This window comes from Delphinus delphis, chromosome 19, assembly GCF_949987515.2.
Source record: "Delphinus delphis chromosome 19, mDelDel1.2, whole genome shotgun sequence".
NCBI classification, from domain to species: Eukaryota; Metazoa; Chordata; class Mammalia; order Artiodactyla; family Delphinidae; genus Delphinus; species Delphinus delphis.
The window spans coordinates 9,291,677-9,297,676 of NC_082701.1; positions in this window are offsets into that span (position 1 = coordinate 9,291,677).

A 6,000-nucleotide genomic window follows, 5' to 3' on the forward strand; every position below is an offset into this window, starting at 1 on the left:
GAATCGGGTGGGTGTCTGAGTAGGAAGCCCCCAGCTGAGACCTGGTAGGGCCATCTGGTTATTTAAGGGCAAAGTGGAATACCAGGTGAGCCGGACCAGGCGGTGTGATTCCAGGGAGCAGGCATCCCAAGGGGCAGCTCAACCAAGGCTGGTGGCTGGCAGCGGGGGGTGGAGGGGGGGGCATGGACTGGGAGGAACCATGGCATGAAGGTTAAAGCACAACCTTGACCCCGAGGAGTGGAGGAGGGGCTGAAGCAGCAGGACCTTTCAGTTGGGGCAGACAGCCCAGGGTCACCCCCATAGGGTGATCGGTCAGTGCTCTAGAGAGCATTTGACTGGAGCTCCAGGGGATCTATGCCCCCCACGTCCCCAGTACATCTGGGACCACCCAGGGAGCGAAGACTGACTTCTACAGTCCAGAAATTCCTAAATTCCCAGACCGTCTGGGCCCATCTCTCTCTGCATCTCTGTCCTCCCAGGACGAGGACCTCACTGCTGGCCTCACGGGGCTTTTCCTTGTTGGCATCTGCAGGAATGACCCCTGGTTCTCCAGCTGGGGGACTTCCAGGGCCTCAGATGCTCCACACACACCCCACCCCAATTTCCCAGACCATGAAGTGGCCTTCTTGAGACATATCCTTGCAGGGAGGAAGTCATGAACTTTGGGCTTTACAGAACTGTATTTGAAAACCACCACTTACAGCTAATTGACCTTGGATAAGTCAGACTCCCAGGGCTGAGATTGCCTGTCTATTCAGTGGAGGAGATGACACCTGCCCCCCCAATACCCAGCACACCCACCGCAGGGAAGGGAAACCAGGAGCAGACAAGCTGGGAGCACTTGACACAGGGCTTCCCTATCCCCGCCCCCCTCGCTCCCACCCCACCCTGCTCTGTGGTTTACTAAGCACGCCTTCTGAACCAAAATTTGGACCACGTGGCTTGACAAAGGATTTCTGTGCTCAGAAGGAATTCAGACTGATTCCTCTGGACAGACACACGCATCAATGCCACCCTGACCCCGGAGGCCAGCCCTCCTGCCTCACCTGTTACCTGGGCCGTGACCCCGACACCTGATCCTTGACACAGCGACATCCATCAGCCTGTATTTCATGGCTCAGCCCTGAGTCAGGCCAACAACAGCCCCTGAAGAGAACCAAGTCCCACCCCCACACCAGAAGCAAAATTATGCAAATAATAAGGGCATCAAACACTCACCAGACCCTCCAGGTAGAGCCATACAGAGGCTAACATAGAGGTCCTGGGGTTCAGTTACAAATTACTCTATTTGCAAAAAAAGGGGCGGGAGGAATCTTCACAAAGGAAAACCCTGTCTCAGTTTTGTGTGTTTTTTTAGGGCAAAGCTCTCAGCTCTGTGGAACCATCCCGCTTCCTTGTGACTTTATCACAAATGTGGGCTCTTTTGGTCCACGGCAAAGTACATGGCAACATTTTCCGGCTTTCTATTCCCTTCCAATAAGAAGGAATCTCTTCCTTTCTAAAACAATAAAAAGGTGGATAGGGGGCTTCCCTGGTGGCACAGTGGTTGAGAGTCCGCCTGCCGATGCAGGGGACACGGGTTCGTGCCCCGGTCCGGAAAGATCCCACATGCCGCGGAGTGGCTGGGCCTGTGAGCCATGGCCGCCGAGCCTGCGCGTCCGGAGCCTGTGCTCCACAACGGGAGAGGCCACAACAGTGAGAGGCCCGCGTACTGCAAAAAAAAAAAAAAGTGGATAATTAGCGTGTAATGGTTAGTGGATAATTTTAGAGGGGTGAGCCGAGCTCATAACATCATTCTGAATATATTTGCATTTAGCTGATCTCCCTTTTTTTCCCCCCTATTCTGTGATTTTTTTTTTGTTCTAAGTGTAATTAGTTTAATTGCGATCTTCCCTAATGAAAACAAAGAAAAGTGTCTGTGGGAGAATTGGTTTCTGGGGAGGCCGTGGATGCTGGCAGCACCCCCTTTTCCCAGGCAGCCTCCGGGTCCCTGGGGACCCACCCTCAGCCTCCCGTGGCTTCTGCCCTCTGTCTGCCAGCCGGGCAGGCAGGTGGGCTGTGTATGTCTATTTGTCTTCATTCATTTATTCCCCCTGTTCCAGAAAGACAAAAGTGCAAGAGCCCTGGATTTTTATTCCTATTCGCTCCCATTACCCAGGGGGTGACACTGAGCACGTGGCCCAGGAAGAGAAGGCTGCTGGCATCCCCCCCTCTGGGTGTTTATGTCAGGACTCGAAGGGACAGCAGAGGGGCAATGGTTAGCGGGCAACAGACGGAGGGGGCACCCCGGCCCCGACCTGTGCAGTCAGGAGTTCTGGTCCTCGGACTCTGGCCCTGCCCACCTTGCTCTGGGCAGGAGCCTGTCCTCTGCCCCCAGGCAGCTCCAGGTCACTTGGCAGCTTGGCCACTTGATTCTGAGCAGCAGCCCATGTCTCACCTCCCCCATTCCTAACCACAGCCGCCATGCTGCTGACTCCGCTCTATGCGAGGCCCCGATCCCTGGGTTTCCGCCTCAACCCCTAAGCTGCTCACTGGCCCCTGATTCTTGGACGCATCTTCCCTTCAACGGACCTGCCTCTGAGCTGTCCCTGACGCCACGTGGCCTGCTGAGGTCTCTTCCTCTGACAAACAGTACGGGGCACATGGAGGTGTCCCCGCAGACATGTCTTGGTGGCTCCCAGGCAGGGAAGCCTGGTCCCCGTCTCTGAGGACTTCCCAGGCCAGACATTTCAATGGGTCTTTCGAGCGAAGGCTGAGGGCAACTGTGCAAAGGCATAAAGTAAATGCTTAGGAAGCTCGGAGTGAGGCCAGGGGTCCATGGGAGAGGCGGCCCCAGCCGGGCCCCAGGGTGAGAACTCTAGGACATGCATTATGCATCTACCACCCACAGATCTGGGGTCCTAGATGTGCCAAAACACAGCAAGTACAGGGGGGAGTCCCTGCTCGAAGAAACGTTTCCTGCCCGACACCAAGGGCGGCTGTCCCTGCTACCCCAGCTCCCTGCCTCGTTAGCATGGGCCCAGCTGCCTCTCCCCATGGACACCAGGACCTTTGCCACAATGGCCAGTCCCTGGAAGATAACAGTGACCTTCACAGAATGACAGCTATGGTCAAGGCCACCACGTGGCCAACTGCATGGTGGGCAGGTCCCAGGTCAGCAGAAGATGCAGCAGGCGGCAGGACCAGACCCCATCTCCAAAAGGCCTTCCCTGCCTGCCCAGCTCCAGCGGGGCACCTCTCTCTCCAGCCAGGCCCCTCCCTTCTCCCTGCCCACAGAGCTTTCCTCCCGAGGGTGCTCAGAGGAGGAAACTCCACCCTGATTTTTCATTGTTTTTACAGAAAAGTTAGTTTCTGCCAAAAAGGAAAAATTAAAATGGGAACAGGCTTTCCCCACCACCACCACCCCTCTGGGAATCGTTATTCTCTTCATGAAACCCTCTGGTCTGGCCTCGCTGGCCACCGACCCCAGGCCTGGCAACTGCTTCCTCCTCCTTGGATGAGGGAGGCTCCCCTGCTTGGAAGGCCCAGGCCCCGTCGCTGTTGGGTCAGAGGCAGGAAAAGGACCAGTCGGGACGGTCTTGAGTGGGAGAGACAGGAGCACCAGCTGCAGAGAGAGTGACGGGCAGGGGACCCCTCCAGACCCCGGCCAACCCCGTGAGGCCACTGCCACTCCGGACACACGATTCCAATTCTGAAAACCCATCAGTGAGTCTCCGTAGCCCCCCCAGCCCTGATCGCGGAGCACAGCCCTCTTTCCTGAAGTCTGGACTCCCTCCCGCTTCTTGTTGAAATCCACCAGATCGTGAGCTCCCAGCTGCCACTGGCTCACCTTCAAGCCCGCTGAGCTGTGGGTGGCTTATATTCCCTTTCCGGTTTCCTCTGACTCACATGGTGTTGAGAGCGGGGCGAACAGCTCTCTGAGGCGGACCCTCTTCTGCCCCCCAGCCCTGAAGAGGTCCCAAGGGTTGCATCCCTGCCCAAGCCAGATCCCAGGCCTCCCAGCCCGGCACGGCCAGGCACTCTGTCGTCTGTTGCTGCTCAGGGAGGTAGGGGAAGGGGCGGGCGGGCACCTGGGCCAGCAGATACTGAAATTAGGCTGCTTTCACACACTAGGGGAGAGAACAGAAGACTTCCACCACCTCCTGCCCCCTCCAGAGAACTCCAAGGAAGAGGGGGTCAGAGGCTGGCATGGCTTTACAGGAAGGCGACGGGGAGGCCCGCCCACATCCCTGCAGCCCTTTCCATTTCTGGGCTCACTGACCGGACTTCCCAGTGCCAGCGCCTGTGTCTCCTTCTCGGCCCTGAGAGCACAGAGCAGAAGACCAGGGCGTCCACACCTTCTCCCCAACAAAGCAGCCGCAGTCAAAACCCAGCAAGATATGGTGGGGACATAGCTCTGGTCCCTTGCTCTGGCGGGAGATGACCTCTATTCCACACTGTCTCCCAAGAGACCCACTCATCCCCCTACCTCCCTAACCGATGCTCTCGGGGGTCATCCCCCAATATACCACCGGACTCAAGTACTTGCTTCAGGGTCTGCCTTGGGGGGTTCCAAAATAAGTTGGGGGGAAAGGCAAGACCACAAGCACCCCTTTCCCTGCTCCCATTCACGCAAGTCACACAAATAAGGGGACTTTCCACTGGTCAGGGCACTCTGAGTCAGCAGTGCAATAGGGCTGCCTAAGAAAACTCATAATAATGCAATGGTCCTTGTGCATAGAAACACGCAAACATTGTGTCCAGTGAAATGTAGCTGAGTATCCAGTGGAAGGCACCTGATTACTGCCCTGTGGACGGCGACCAGTTTTGCATATTTGTAAATTTGCTTTAGCCTTCCCGACTGCCTATAGACAGATGTGAGGTTCTTAGAACCAGTTGTAACATTATACCGGTGTCTTCATTAATTAATGAGCTAAATAAAATCTTTGGCATGTATTCCTTTTGAACTTGTATGAGAGTCATGGTCTTACCTTTGAGCAAAAATGTCCCTTAACCAGTGTTTTGGGGGAGACACATTTCAGCTCATAACATACGGTCTGTGAATTATATGTCAATAAAGCGGGTTTTTTTAATAGTGAAGGTTCCCCACAGCCTTTGCCGAAGTAGGAGATCAGACTCCTTTCCAAAGGAGGCCACAATTTAACTCCCTCCCAATTTCTCTGGAGGTTGAATCAGAAGGTGACTCTTGGCTGCCCCATCCTCAAAACGGCCAGACCAGGTGGCAGGCAGGGAGTGATCACTAGAATCTAACAGACAGATTCTCAGCCCAGTGGAGCAGGGGAACTCGATGGGGCTGAGGCATCTCCGGAAGCCACAGCTCATGGCCAGTCGGCAAGTGTCTCTCCAAACGTCCACAAGGAAAGCTAATCGAGCTCGTGGACATTTACTGAGCTCTATGGGAAGTACAAGGAGAAGCAACACACAGCAAGTCAGCTGCCGGAGTCCCACCCTGACGCGGGGGCACCTCAGGCAGCTCACAGCCTGGCCAGCACCACCCCACACAATCCTGAAAGCCTGTGTCCCAGATCATGAGCGTGGGTGGGACGCTGGGGTACAGCGGGTGGCAGGCATTCTTCATCCTCTCCTCTCCTCTGCCTCCCAAGGGCTCCACAGAGAAGGCCTGAATGCAGAGCAGAACAGGGTGCCCCCAGAACCAAGTGTCCGGGGCGAACCCTAGGGGGGCTCTGCTCCCTCTCCAAAGAAGCCTCACCCCTCAGGCTGCTTGTTAGAGCCTGCAACCCCCTCGTGATGCCCCGTGTGGTGCACAAGGTGGGAGGTGGTCTCAAGATCTTGGCCGTCTCTCCTTTTCTTATGAATCACTCTCCTTGGCAAACGTCTCAGGCTCAGGCACCTTCAAAGCCCTCCATGGATATTAACTAATTAGTGTAAATACAGGAATGCGGCGACTACATATTAGCAGACTGCTGCTGATACTAGATCATCAAAGGTGATGAAAACCCTCCCCGAGCGCTCCTCCGGGACTCAGCTCCAACTTTTTCC